This window comes from Protopterus annectens, chromosome 13.part0 (assembly GCF_019279795.1).
Source record: "Protopterus annectens isolate FY-2018-M chromosome 13.part0, PAN1.0, whole genome shotgun sequence".
Classification (NCBI taxonomy): domain Eukaryota; kingdom Metazoa; phylum Chordata; order Ceratodontiformes; family Protopteridae; genus Protopterus; species Protopterus annectens.
In genome coordinates, this window is record NC_056747.1 from 278,186,834 (window position 1) to 278,203,847 (window position 17,014).

Here is a 17,014-nt window from a genome sequence, read left to right on the forward strand (position 1 = left end):
GACATCTGCACAGTAATCTGTGAAAGGCATCGTGGCAGTGACACAGCCGATGTGTTGGCTTCACACCATTGAGCAGTGGGTGTCACATCATATCTGTTTGCCACCCCATCACACTGTACACGCACCATGTAGATGTTAGCCAGCTGTGGACATGTGTACCTGGCTGCACCTGTGTCCATATCACTGGCATAGGTCCCCATGTGCCGTCGGTGCTGCTGTTCACCTGGCCGCTGTGTATATGTCAGTACACATCACGTCTGTAGCCATTGTGAACGTCAGCAGTGGCACTGTACACATACACATGGACACCTGCACATGCATGTGTTGTGCCATGTACATCCACACAGCACTGTGCGGGTGTTGGACAACTTGCCACAGCTCACCTGTGTTGCACATGTGATAGACATAGGGCAATGTGTAACCATGACACATTAGCAGGACAGGCCATGCATAGCATGTACACACACACATTGTCCAGAGCATCACACAGCACCTGTGACACCACAGGGTGCATCACCGCCACATTACTGCTGTGTATGGTTGATAGTGAGAGTGCCTTTTGTCCATTGCACCATGTAGGACTGTGATAGCTCATGCAGCCTTGCTGGGCAGGTCTGCATGGTATGGCAGGGTATGCCACATACATGGCACTGGGTTGTGATCCACCTGCGGTTTCACGATATTGGCAGGGTGGCTGTCCATTCCATATGTCATTGCTATGTGTATATGGACATTCAACATGTCTATCGCCATGGTGTGGACACTGGCCTCAAGCAAGGTATGCTGCACTCTGCTTGCTGAGGGTGTGTCTGGTGCATGCAGGTATCACACATCCATGCATACACTGTAACCCAGGCAGGTGCTATGTGCTGGGATATTGATCAACACAGTGCTGTATGTGGACACACACCGCTATCCCGTGCACATGGATGGTTGCCTGCACTGATGTGGGTACCACATATGTGTACATCCAGTGCCTGCTGCCACCCCCATGTCTGCTGCTGCACTACACACCGCCATCCCTCCCTCTGTGAATGTGGTGTTGGGCACAGCATAGGTATCCATGTATGGGGACAGGGATGTTCACATAGCAGGGTCACTGATGGTATCGTCGATCAAACCATATGCGTATGACGCACCCCTCACACATATAACCCATTCATATTGTTGTTCACAACGGTGACACAGCTATATTGCTATGCCGGAGACATTCACAGCCATACATACACAGATGCATGCACGTCCATCTGTGGCATGGCCTGGACTATTGGTGTGGTTCAGCACATTACATGTTTGACTGCAGCTGGCGCAGACCTACTGTGCACATGTCTACACGGTAAGCCTGTTCTACAGTAGGCATCTGTGATGTGCTGTGCACATCTCATATCTGCACATTTGGTTGGTGTCCATCGGTCCACGGGCCAGTGGTGGGACACACAGGGATGTTGCTGAACATATATGCATGCAACCCTGTACAGCTGTAACACTAGCCTCTCAGATGCTCATGTGTCGTGGCCGTGAACACCATACACACACATGTGGTTGTGGGCTGCCGTCCATACCCATCTCCTCCTGTGGGTTGCTATCATCCCACACACTCCTTGTATTGTATGTTCAGGCTATGCACCTATGTGGGGCTTGTGGGCATGCAATACGATACTATATGCCTTTGCACCCATCACAGACAATGTCACACAGGTACACCGGCAGCCGTACACATCACAGCTTGTTGTCAGCACGTCACATGTGGTACACACATAACACATCTCCTGTGGGACATGGTCATTTGTACGGGCATGTCCAGCAGTCACATACCACAGCTACCCCTACATGCCGGCTATGCAGGACATGTGTCTGTACAACTACTGTGACATGTACACGAGCAATGCCCCCCTACCTACATCACATGGTACTACCTGTGGAGTATGTGTGTCTGCATCCATGCTATGGACATAGATGACAATTGTACATCAATATGTGCAACATAACTCATTGGGGGTTGTCATGTGCACATGTTCCATGTGTCAATGCATTGTTTGTCTCTGTTGGGCGGTCATTGTTGTGCATGGTTTACATGGCTGACATAGCGTACTGTGTCTGATTCAGGTACTTCATTGGGCTACCAGCATTGTACATTTCTACAGCACATTCCAGCCATCATGTAGCCAGCTTACATGACAGTGGGAGGTGTTCCGCCATGTGCACATATGTCACACAGTCCGAGGGTGACTGACACATTGTCAGGACTGGGTTCTGACTGCTGTGGATGTGTGTACTGGTGTTGACATCCATGACTGCACCAGATGGTGTCTTCTGGATGTGTAACATTCACAACACACACCTACATTCACATAGCAGCACATCGTCCATGACAATGGACATTCCTGCATGAACACTGTGTGCGGTATGTCTGTATGACCACTGCATATATCACTGGTAGCCACCAGCATGGCTGCCTACAACAGCGGTGTGTATCCTGTGCAAACATGGGTTACACCTGTCACAACACACCTGTGTCAGATGGCCCTGTAGTGGGTGACAGTGCAGTTCCATACATCATGTAACAGTATACATTGTGCACCAGTATGTTGCAGACATGTGAACGGCTGTGCTAGTCGACATATGCACACATGACACATCACCTGGTACACTGTTTCTGCCTTGCCACCTGCTATTGTGACCACCCTGTGATGACATTGTACGGCCCACATGGACTGGGACATGTGATGGCTCAATGGTGAATTAACCCTCCAGGTGTGTGTCTAGCCAGGTGTCCAGTAGCCAGTGGTCTGCATGCAGGGATAGTGTACATTGGCCTACTCTGTCACTGGGACTGTTGACTATGGTCATACTGTAGTTATGCAGGCATGTAGTGTTTGTCCAGTCTGATAGCCGTGTTCAACCACACTACCATGGCACACATGACCTGTGGACATCTGCCTAAGGTGTGCAGCCCACATGTACATCTTCACATGCTATGCTGCCTGTGCAGCGGTGTCACATGTCTGTCTCCGGCAGGGCTGTCACAGGTAGGCACAGCATGCAGTGATGTGTGACAATGCTTACACCCTCCACTGTGCTGTACACAAGCACTGCACACACAGTACAGCACACATGTCATTTATCTGCAGTGCCTGGGACCTGCCTCCATGCCCTACGGCACACCTGCCAGTCCAGATTGTACACAGATCATACCTCCCAGGCACATACCTGGACTGCAACACACACGGGTGGGTGGTTCCCACACCACACAGTGATTTACACACATGCTGTATATTCCCAAGACACATTGCATCATAGGTAATCCATGTTCAGATACCCATGTTCGTGACCGCTACGCACATTGTGACACGCGACAGTGAATACACTGTACACCACAGGTTACATGCTGGTCGTGTTGGCATACTGTACATTGCACCTAGGACAGTTGCTACTGCTATGTATTGACAGCAACACGCCCTTCCCTAGTATGGACTCCCATGTACCCACACATGCTTAGCCATGCAGTGCGCATAGCTGGGTGACACATTACACGACACATACCATACCTACACTACCCTCGGCATGCACCAAACCTCCATGTGTCTGTGTGCTATGCCTACACACATCCCCCCTCTGTTTGCTGAACATCCATGCTTCTCATCCCTGCTAGCCACACCCTAAACACACAACCATAGCAGCATGCATGGTACATACACTCTACAGCCGGTATTACTGACATCCACTGACAGAGGTAGTTGATGGCATGGCACCCGTCGATGGACAGTCTACGTGCCTATGCCAACACTGATCACAGTGCACTTCTGCTACATTTACACACTGGTAGGGACCATGCTATTCCACACAGAGACATGGTGGTACTGGCCTTTTCACAGATGCCACAGTGGTATTCCTGTTCCATGCACACATGCTGTATGGGCACATGTGCAGGCTGTTGCACGGTAGTTATGTTCACCTGTGTGTGGTGTGTCACTTGACAGTCATGGTGTGTCCTCATGGTGCATCACATACTCCACAGCTAGCTACCTACACATGACTGCCAGACATTGCAGTGTGGGCCCTCACGCAGTGTGGTGGTATGTCTCTGCTGTTTGACTACATCCACATTCAATGCAGCATACCACAGTCATGCAGGCATTGCCAACACAGATGTTGCTGGCATCGTGCCTGCCAATGGGGTACCTACCAACAATACACACTCTCACTCACTACAGGGTTCCAATCCTTGGCTGGACATTGTATTAACCCTGTGGACACATACATAGTACTGCCATGCACATGTTATGTCCGGGAACACAGTCCCAATGTCACCTCCAATCACCGTAGTTGTTGTATCCCACCAACCTGGCTGTTACATGTCTCTGCAGCAGCACACTGCATTGACTGCTAGCCCATTCATGTACGTTGTGTACCCTGACCACCACACTACCACATCTATCACACTACACATGGGTGGTACTGCATTGCATGTATGGGGCTGCATTTGTACACCCATGACTGGGCCATTCAGTATGGCACTGGGCCACATCTTGACATACATGCTTCACACACTCATTGACTACCTGCATGCCTTTACTGGCACCCTTGTTGGGCTTATGTGTGCCACAGCACACCACATCCCATGCTGGCCACCTGTCATACTATTAAAACCACGTAACAAGGATGTCCAGGTCACCAGGAGAAATAGCCAACAGTCAATCAGCTTACAACAAACTTGCACCAAAAAATTCCAAGGCGAAAGAATAATCCAAAAACGATTTAATGATAAGAACAAACGAAGATGACCTAGGTTTCGTTCAGTAACGAACTTCTTCAGATAACAATCATCAAATGCCACCCTCCTTAAATATACATTACCCTACGCTTAATTGGATCAATTAAGCGTAATTATACCAATAAAGTCAGTGAATCTATTTAAACACACAGTATCAAATTGTAGGTAAAAGATACCAAAAATCCATTAAAGCCAAATCTTACTGCTTAGCACATATACATAAACTGTACAAATAACATTAAAAATAAAAATATATATATAAAAAAACATTGATAATAAAAAATATTAAATGAATGAACTATAAGATGAATAACTAACTAACTAACAAGTGCATGAATGGTTACTATGAACATTACTTATGCATTGTGTTGACCCAAACTATCTACCTTTTGCCATAATACTTTTCAACACTGGCTTAATGGTACAACACTCATTTAGCCCTGGTGTATTACATGCGTCTAAAAGTACCTGCCATTTTAATTCATAAATGTCCAAATCAAATATTGTAACCCTACCTTGTGCATCATACACTACATTCTGTATAATACAAAACTTAAATTTATGTCCAGCATTACCTTGTATGTGCCTGGCGAGTGCATTAGTTGTTTTTAGATTTTTAATATCTGAAAGATGTTCCCTCACTCTATCCCTAAAATGTCGGGAAGTCTTACCGACATAGAATGAATCACAATCCTGGCACAAAGCAAGGTATACTACGTTAGATGTATAACAATTATAATGCCCCCTTAATTTAATATTACAAGTGTTTACAACAACATTTTCACTGGTACAATAAATATGGGGACATATGGTGCATCGACCACATTTAAAATTTCCTATCTGTCTACATGTGGTTTTTTTCTTGAAACTGTCATGCCTCTCAAAATTGTTTTTAAAGGATGCGTCTTTCTTATACACAAATTTCACATCCCCCTTAAACAAATATCCTAATTTTTTGTCTTTGCTTACAATATCCCAATTCCTCTGAATAATATCCCTAATAATCGGATAACAATCATTGTATACCGATATATATAAGGGAATGCTACTTAATTTTACTTCTTCCATAATCACATGGTTAGTATTACTCAAATTGATACATGTAGATGTTAATATGGCTTGATATGACCCAATTTTCCTTTTGTAAGAAACCTCATTATATATTTTTACACATAACTGTTCAGGATACCCTCTATTTTGGAACATGTTTGATATATACTTAAGTTCTTTCACAAATTCATCATCATTGCTTACCATTCTGGCAGCCCTGACCATCTGCCCTTTAACAATTGCTTTTTTCTGATGGTCAGGGTGCCAGCTGGTGTAATGCAAATAAGCATTGGAAAATGTTGGTTTTCTGTAAATGTTAGATTTCACTTTCCCCCACATTTTGTCATAAGATAATTTCACATCCAAATAAGAAATTTCCTCCTCACTAATTTCGTGCGTAAATTTTAGAAACCTAACCGTATTATTAATGTACCATAAAAATGATTCCAACGTTTCCTTATTCTCATCCCATACGATAAATATATCATCGAGGTATCTTGTGTATAGTTTTATGTGTTCAAAATACTTAGTTTTGAAGATGTAATTACATTCCCAGTAACTCATTATCAAATTAGCGTAAATGGGGGTGCATGCCGCCCCCATTGCCACTCCATTAACCTGTTGATAGTAGTTACCTTCATAATGTATATAATTGTTCATTAACACTATTTCCATAAGGTTAACTAACATATTTATCTTTTCTTGATCAAATAACTTTGTTTCATATAATTGCTCCTCAAGCCATATCAGGCCTATATCCTGAGGTATTGTGGTAAACAAATTACATACATCTACCGTGATAAATGAGTACCCTTCCTTCATTTTTAGTTCCTTAATCTTCGCCAAAAAATCCCAAGAGTCTTTGCTAATATAAGGAAACTTGGTCAAACATTTCTTAAGATGATAATCCAAGAACTGACTAACAAAACATGTCTTACCCCTCTTACCATCGACTATAGGTCGAAATTGCAAGTTATCCAAACCTTTATGAATTTTAGGTATGCCGAATATTCCACTAATAACTGGATATTCGTTAATCATATAGTTGTATTCATCTTCTGATATTTCTCCTTTATAAAACATATTTTTAATTGTTAAATCTATCTTTGCATACGCTATGTATATTTCATTAAGACTTACTTACTGGGCCATTCAGTATGGCACTGGGCCACATCTTGACATACATGCTTCACACACTCATTGACTACCTGCATGCCTTTACTGGCACCCTTGTTGGGCTTATGTGTGCCACAGCACACCACATCCCATGCTGGCCACCTGTCATACTATTGCATGGGTGGTTGGGGTGGTACAGAGGGTATCACATCAGACATGATCCGCTCTTTGCCCTTCAGCGCCATTCCACTTTATGCTATTGCCAATGTACACATCCAGCATCACATCGTACCCTATGTCTCGGGATGTTACGCCATGTGCCTCCTGTACAGGTCACACAGTGGTGCAGGCATATCATGCTAACTACAACAAGTCAGGGACGTGTGACATTGCACAGTCCTCAGACATGTGTCCCCTCATGCTCAGTATTTGCATACATACACTACCTGCTGTCACACAGTATTGTCCATGCCTACATATACCACATCTACATACCTGGCAGCATTCTAGCTCATCCTACTCATATTGCTAACAACCATACAGGTGTCAGTGTGGCAGATATATCATGTAGATATCATTGCATCAGTTACATCACACATAGTGCATACACATCACCTTTGCATAGTGACAGTCATGCAGTGTGTATCACATGGATACTGTCCCTATACATGCATATCACGTTGTACATGGTTGATGTACACACATGCCCCACATGGTGCTGTGGTTGCCATATTCCACCATGGCATGGGTACACATGTGCAGGACCACGCATTTCTGGACCGTATGTCTAGCTGATACCTTGGGTGCCCTTGTACCTGTGCCATACACACATGTACACGTGGGCAGTGTTACAATAACACATGTGTGGTGTACCTTACACAATGGATACAACGTTACATGTCTCAGTATAGTCATGCTGTGATCTCTACCCGGCTCAGACAGTTTACATATGCAAATGACAGTCATGTAACACATCTGTACTCACCTGCATACCACTAACACAGGGGTGTAATCTACTCTGCCATGGGCCATGTTCTCCGCAGTACTGATGCATGTAGTACTCCTACATGGCGTTTGCAGTGGGCAGGGTGGGAGGAGCAGTCCTGCATGTGTGCACACATGCCACATTGCTCAGCCCGGGTGTCTGTGTGACATCCACAGACTGGACACACACCGTGCTGTGGGACATAGGTCCTGTGCACATCCCACAGGGGCACACTGTGTCACTAGTCATGTGATAGCTCCCTTGCTGGTAGGGTGACACAGACCCATGGTACCACCACAGCGGAAGTACTGTATAGACATACAGTTGACATCCTCTTCTGCCGTTCGGTGGACACTACCATGGGGGGGGTGACACTACTGTGTACATTGCACATGTGTTTACACACGGCCCTGCCGGACATCATTGTGGCACACATTGCACCTGCTACGGAACGTTTGGACATGGTTACTTGCTGTTCCCTCCATTTCGGGTACCTATTCTGCTACTACATTGTCCCATATGTGCAGGCCATACATATCTTGTTTATGTACATAACATTAGGCCATCCCTCCATCATGCATGCTATGCCTGTGATACTGTCTATGATTTCTGAACATATCCATCATGACAGCTTTGCATTACACATAATTGACATAGTCACCCCTACTGCGTGGGATACGTGCACGTCGTGCGCACATTCCGTATGACATCGACGGTATATGCCCATGCACATGTGTGCTGTGACACTATACATACATGGCCTATCCCCTGCTGTGGGGCTTCATTGTTCGATATCCACTGACAGCATCGGCGTGGGTGGTGGCATTGTTCTGTGTTTGGAATCCCTATGGCGGACCTTGGGTTATCACGTCTGTGTACATGTTGTCCCACTGCTGTGCACACGTTGTCCGCAGTCGTTGGTATGCTCCACGGCTTAGCATTACATGACCACCTTTCACCACTCTCTGCCTAATGGACAGGTATCTTTACTTACACACATCGTTCACATACAGTGCAGATTAGTCATACGTATCATGCGTTACACATCAGTACATCTCGTGGGTTCGACATACCTTTCCGGCCTTCGCTTCTGTATTCGTCAATATCTTCCTCTCACTATTTTCTTTCGATAGCGTTTGTGTTCGTTGTGAACATATGGTTTGAATATCCAGGGAGTCTTCCTTTTATTCGTCGTCACCTGAGGCATGTGGGTTCATCACGCCAATAGCTGTTCCTCGGTGTGTACGTATGCGCATATCACTGGTGATCCTCCTCCATTCGTACGTTACCTGGGAAACTAGGCCATGGTTCATTCCTCGTGTGGCCGTTAGTTATTTGCACTACCTTCGTGGGGATGGTATGTATTGTATAATGTTTGTGTGACTGCATACGCTATGTGTGGTGTCAGGTACATTACGCTGTGGTGTTAGCCGTGGATTGCGTGTGTTGGGTATGGTATTCTGTTTGACATGTGGGTGCCCGTGTCCTGGCGGCGTCTGTCGATGGCATTGTGCATTCAGATGTGTAACATAGCTGTTATATTCCTGTACACAACGGATGCAAGGATGCATCAGCTGCTGCTAGTGTTTCCCACGTGGCTTGTTGCGGGTATGCCGCTGTCATTGACTGCCTGTATGTTTTTGCTACGGTTTTAGCTGTTATCCCTTTGATATGTGCGATGGGGTATATCTGCGGATGTGGGTGATGGAGTGCGGGTGGGTCTTGCATTTATACATACAAGATATGCTTGTGTGTGTGCTCCATCCCTGCTTGGGGAGCTGCAGGTTACCTGTCTGTTGTTCTGGGAATGTTTGTTTTGTTGATGTCGTGTGGTGTCGGTATCACCTGCATGTGTGCTTCCTGCACGTATTCCTCCTTCACATCGGTTATATATCTGCGGATGTTCGTCCGTGCCTACTATCCATTGGCATTTTGTCACTGATAGTTACGGTGATTGTGGTCCTATACTTGGGACGGCCTGTATGCTACCGGTAGCCTCCTATTCGTGTGCCGCTTGCTTACTTAACAGTCGTGGAACACACAGCGGTATTTACGGGACCGTAAGTGTTCACGATCGGTGCCGGGATAGCACATTCGTATTTTCGCCGTACATGCCTGATGCTGTGTAACGTTGCCGACGTATCGTGTTGAGTCTACCTTATGGCCGCCATACATACGGTCATGGTTTGTACATGCGTCCTTTGCATCTCCTGTTGGCTATGGCCCTGTGGTACATTCTGGGACATTTCCGCTTTGCATCGTTTTACGTTGCCACGCGCATAGCCACTGAGGAGATGTCAGTACTACTTTGTGGGTACTGCTGTACATACGCCTATGGTTCCTGTACTGTATGCCTACGCATGTTATTACACTCCGCCTGTGACATGTCACCTACATACACATTTTACAGTGGCACACACATTACACACACAGCGGAACACACGACAACCTCACCTCACACATACACATATTGCCGCCATGGCTCTCAACCTTCTATTTCCAAAATGAGGAACACACACATTAGTAATGTGGAACAAATGGGCATAATGTGGAACACATACTAATGGCATAGTAACAACTTCAGCTAAGTAGGTCATAGGATGGTTAAAATATGCTGATTTACTTACAATGAAGAACCTTTAATGAATTACTATGATTAATTTCTATTTACCAGGATGTCATTTAAATACATTCCTAACAATGGATGTTTGACAGACATTTTCAATGTGGAACTTTGAGGAACTGCGAGGAACATGAACTGTTTTAGACCCCAAATGAGTGCGTTCCTCATAATGACGTACACTTCACTGGTATGCTTGCCGCCGCACCGACGGTTGCACACAATACCTACGTTGGCGCATCGCCGCAGCGGCGTGTATCTCCGCACTCATATCCTATGGATATGACACGCATATCCGTTACTGTACCGTGGACTGGTGATCATCCCAACACGCGGATATGTATTGATGCAGGTTGACATTTCCATGGCTGGCGTTACCTGCTCTGCCCACCCTCCCGGATGATCGGGTTGTCGGTCACTATGTTTACTATGTGGAGATTTCGCGTCTTACTTATCTGTGAACTTGCATCCCTGGGTTCCATATTAACCTGTTGTACTTTATATCTGTGTATGCGTACATATATTTCTACATGTGTACTGATATCTATTTCCGTATTTGTGTATGCACATAAGTACATATGTGGTCGACTTGCGGCGATAGTGGCAGCATCTGACTCGCCGTGTGCTGTAGAACCGGCGTCGGTGAGGTGTTGGCGTTCCATGCTCTGCTGGCTATTGGGTGTGCAGTGTTTGGGCGGTGCCTTTGTTGGAGTCACACATAGGTCCGCCATACGGTACACATTACGGGCGGACATGTTTGTGTGGCGTCCATTTCACTGTGTGTGCAGGTAAGGAGGTGTCAGTCCATGGGGCCTACACTGTCAAAGTATGTGCTATGCGTTCCCTCTTTGCCAGGGCATAGGCATATTGGAGTGCGCCTCCGTCTACCTACTGGGGCTGGCACAGCGTGTTCATGGCGCTGAACGCCCTGTGCCTGTGCTTGCCTTGGCAGTTGTGGCGGGCTTGGTGGCCCTACACCATTATGTCCCTGTAGCAGCTGTTTCCGCAGAATCATATTGTATAGCATACAACATACTATGAATATGTGGGCACATGTGCCTGGAGAGTACTGCAAGGCTCCACCGGATGTATCCAAGCACCGGAACCGTGATTTCAACATCCCAAACACACGCTCTATGATTATTCTGGTTTGTGCGTGTGCCTCATTATGGCGTTCTTGCATGTGTGTGTGTGCATTTCTGATGGGTGTCATCAGCCACGGCTCCAGTGCATAGCCAGCATCCCCCACAAGGTGACCTTGTGTGATGTCCCCCCTGGCAAATACCTGATACAGCTGTGAGGCATGGCAGATGTGGGAGTCGTGGAAGCTTCCAGGGCTGCCAGCACACACATCCATGATAATGCCCTGCGCATTGCACACGACCTGGCAATTGATGGAGGGTATCCCTTGCGGTTTATGTAGCGTCTACCCTGCTCCCCGGGCGGTGACTTGATTTCTATGTGCGTACAGTCGATCGCACCCAGTACCTCCGGGTATTGTGCCACACGGTGGAAGCGGCGCATATTGCTAGCCAACTCCTCCTGAGATCTGGGGAAGTTTATATACTCATGGGCATGTCGTAACATGGCATCCAGGAACTGGTGTAGTACCCTAGATGCTGATGCCTGTGAGATACCCATTATATCCCCGGTTGGCCTTTGAAAGGTACCTGTAGCCAGTATTCGCAAGCTCACACATACCTTTGTGTCCACTGGGATGGGCTCCCCTCTGTTGTCTCTTGTTCTCAGGCGTGGCGGCACAGCTCCACTATTTGCTGTAACGTGTCCCTGTCCACCCTGTAGCGCTCTACTATCTCCAGGTCTTGCAGCCCCTGGTAGGTCACCCTTGGTCTGAACACTCTCCTTCTCCTGTGAGGCCTACGGTAGTTGTCGGCACCGTCCTCCGCAACTCCGTCTGTCTCTGCCACATACCTATGCATCACGGCCACGGCGGCACCCACCATATACATATTAAAAGTTCCCCGTGTGTTTACACCCTACGGTGTGGCGTTTGGGAAATCGCTGTGTGTTGTGTGCATTCACACTTTATACTGTTGTGCTGTATACCCAGTGATGTCATTGGGTGTGTCTGTGCAGCCGTATCCATGGATTATTTTTGGTGTTTTACGGATGCAACTGCAACGGTATTGCCTTTAGTGTTACATTACAGTTGCCTGCATTGGCTTAGCTTTGCATCTTACATTACTGCATCCTGCAGGCACATGGCATATGATGCATTTTATCTGCAGCCGCAGTTATGCTACCTCTGTACTTGGCTGTGCTATTTTGGTTCTTTGTTCTTTGCATTTCTACTACATCCCCTACTATCTTTGCATTCATATGCCTCCCCTTTCCCGTTATGCAGGAGTCTGCATACAGAGTTGTCGGCTGCCGCCGTTTGCCCTTCCTGGATTGATTGGTGTTGATTGCTCATTACGGCTCCAATTACACTGCTTCCGCATTTCCTCATATTCTCCGCATTACCTTCCTATATCCGTGGTTGTTGACGGGGAGGCCGTCACATGACTGGGTTGGGGAACATAGTCATCCTCGTGCACATGCATCTGTGTGCGCATTATGTACTCTCAGTGCATCTATTTCCTCACACGCCGGTCCTGCTGCTGTGATGTGCATTGTACAGCCCAGGTTTGCTGGCCTCCAATATGCTTCCTCCTACAGTGGCACACCCCTCTGCGATTGACATGTATTTCGTGTAGGCCACTCCTCGGTGTAGTACCGCTCGCGTTTGCTCCATCCTTACACCGGCGCCAGCTTTGCGATTCACTATTATCTGCCTCATTTGCATGGCATTGACTGCTAATACATGGTTACGGCGCCGAACACTGCCACCACTCCTTGACAACCCTTGCGCTGGGGTTGAGGCTTTCCATACATACTATGGTGTGTGGTGGCTGTACAGCTGATGTGCATTATACAGCTCTTTTAGGACATTGTCATATTATTTCATTGCTTTGCACCTTCTGTACACATATCCGGGGGTTCTGCTGTGGTTTCTACGCATGACATTTTGTCATTATTTACAGTTTGTGCATGTTTTCTTTGGACATTCTCGGTGCCTTTCGCCTTTGGCATATTGCACCTGTATGATACCTGACGTTGACAGCCTTCCGTTACTCCTTGGTCATGTTTGGGTAAATGTAAACCGTTTTTTTCGGTTTACATTGCCGTGCCCTTACGCTACGCATGCCCCACTTCGTGAATCGCTATTTGCCTTCATTTGCATGGTGCAATACCGCACACAGTGTGATTAGCATACCTACGCGGGCGGCGAGTCCGCGCGCCGGTAGTGCACGTGGGATTGCTTCATACCTGAATCGCTCGGTGGCCATATTTGGCTTTATAACGCCAACGCTATGCTGGCGCCTGGCGCAAGGTTCATGAATCCCGGGGAATATCTAAGAGTTTGTTAAGCACTGTGTCTCTGAAAGCACTTGTTACTGTTGTAGAGAAACGTCTACATGAAGGGACATTATTTTTGTGGTACGGACTGGACATGTAAATGTTGCTGCTGCATTAATTATCTGCATAACCATAGTACTAATATATACTGGATTCATACAGATCAGTCATTGTCTTGCATTGTAATAGCTCATATTACACTTGCACAACTGCAATAGCTTTAACTGGAGCTTTCTCATATGTTGTTGCTAGTGTCAAATAGCAGACATAATCTAGCCCTCACCATTTGATGTATGTTACCGTTAAAGGTTGAACGTTGAGCTGGCACCTCGCCGTTCGTCAAAATCTACTGCCAATCATTAGAGGACCGGAGTTTCACTGTGGCGACCCCTAACCAGGAAAAGCTGAAAGACAACAAAAACAACTGTCTCTAAGATCACAGCTTTCTGGCTGTAAGTGATTGCTTTTTCTTGAAAGTACAGTAACCCCATAGTGAAAGTAATAAAATATAAGGGGGGTAGGTAGTGGAAGGGCTTGTTTGCTTGCAAAAAATACTTTTCAATTACTTTTGATTGTGATCTATTTGCTATAACTCTACTAGTTCCTGTGTTTCTGTACTTCTGCAGTTACTAATGAGCAGTATTTACTGACCATTGCGATATAGTCTCCGTAGCTTTGAGGATTCATAGTTGAGAGAAGTTGAGATTCTTTGAGAAAAGTGAAGATAAATACGGTCCTTTTTTTTGGTTTGCATTATATTGGCTTCAAGGCTAGTTTTTGAGCTCCTTTCTATAAAATATATTACTTCTTGCCAAAAATGTCTTTCTTTGGAAAAGAAGACCAACTGTAGGGCTTTGGAAAAGAAGTCTTTGTGCGATCATATTGCTTTATTGTCTTTTTGGCTAAATTATGAAAGATAATAAATCTGCTATATATTTCATGGTTTGAGGACAATTTCCAGTTAGACCACATTAGGTAGCTTTTAATTAGTAGTTATTTTAATTATTTTATAATCATTTATTTGCTTTTGTGTTATAGAGTCAGAGGGATGGAGAAATATTTATGTTGGAGAGTAGTAAGGATATTTTTAAAAGTATCTACTGCTCAGTTAGCGTCTTGACTCTAGTTGATTTTTTTTTTAATTTGTAAATATTTTCCTGGGAGTTAGGGTCTGATAGTCTATCTGTTTGTCTATCTATATATAATTATAGGGTAAACCATTGAAAACAAAACCATTAATGTAAAACATCTTACTGCATATCCATTGAAAATCAGTTGATCCCATCTTTGTTTGTTTGCGTCTTTCGGCTTTTCCCAGTTAGGGGTCGCCACGGTGGAACTCCGGTCCGCTAATGATTGGCAGTAGATTTTTACATGCTGGCTTGCCGGGCCTAACGCACAACCTTCAATGAAGGAATGGCCATTCACGCATGATGAATGATGCCTTTTTTGAGATGCAAGATAATGGATAGAAATAACCCAGGTACAGTAAATTCTAGTGAGAATTATTTTGGCTAGGAATTTGCCTATGACTATACAGACAGTTTGCACAATCCAGTGCATGCTATGCAAAAACTGATATTCTTTGTATGTGTACAACTGCTGGAATATTACAGTAGTAACATCTGTGCTTACAATGTCTAACCTGTTTATTTACTGTTTATCTACATTTATGTAAAGTGGTAGTCAATCCAAAAAATGCATTTTTTTTTTTTTTTTTTTTTTAGGAAAGAGTGAAATAAAAGGTTAGGTAGGAAGGGAATAAGGTTAACAACAGGACAAAAACAGGGGTGGTGAACAAGGAGAAAAGTTATGCCGGGGATAGCAGAAGGGGGAGGAAGTATCAAATAGTGCAGAAGAAGGGTGGTTTATGTGAGTTTACTGGTGAAAAGATAGATCAAGAGATGTTGAATGGTGTTATGTTTGTATGATTATTGCAAAATAAAAGGATACCGCTTTAGTGATTTACTGTCTATGATGTTAAATATTCTTTTCTGGCCCCACCTGGCTTCAGTGGGAAATATTTTGAATTTGAATAGTTTGCATGCATTTTGGACCTCATAAAAATAATATGTCACCTGCAAGTCTTTATTGTTTCTGTATACTGTACATCTATATTCATGTTGACCAAAAAAAATCACAAACACCACATTCTGCACATAACTGTCTTTGTAAAGTAATAACTATTTAAAATATCTAATGCTGTTCTTTGCAAGCAACAGTTTCTGCAAATTATTTTAATCAGATTCTTTGCTGTTTTATTTGCGAATCTAAACATCTTCAAAATGTGAGAACAATACTCAATTTGGATCTCTTATACTTTTCTAAGACAAAAAAAGTTTCAAAAATGAGTACAAGAATTGTATGGAAATTAATGAGACAACGGTAGGCATGCAGAAAAACAGAACATTGTATACAGGGAAACAGTATGGTTGTGGTACACATCTGTGCTCTGTTTCACATTCTGAGTACTGTCACACATTCTTGATCTAAACAATCCATTATGGTGCAGGAAGAAGTTAATTTTCCAGTGCCTAGTAGCATTGTAAAGTATAATCTCATAATTAATATTTCATACTAATGACTTCTGCAAACAATTTGAAAGCTGTTTTACTTGATCCCCTTGCATTTTTTGCCTGCCTTTCCAAGTCTGAACACTTGTCATACATTTCACTCAGTTCTCACACATCGCATCATGTATTTTGCTGAAGAAATGTTATGAGGTATTATAGTGTATTATGCTGATAAGAAACCTGTATTTATAGAGGAAGGTGATGAGAACCCATACATTTTCATGCGCTGCAACCTTCTACTTTTGTTAATCTGCCACTTGTTATGAGATTTACAGTTGATAGTACATTGAATGACGTTCTGCTGTGACAAAGATAAACCAGACTTGACATTTCACATGAGCAGCTGCAAGGCAGGCTGGGGGTGGGGGGTAAGCTGCCATTGCATGTTAAAGCAAGGGAGTCTACAATTCTGTGGTATCTTAAGAATCCTAAGATGCTCTATGTTTCCAATCCAGATAATGTCTTTTGGCGAATGG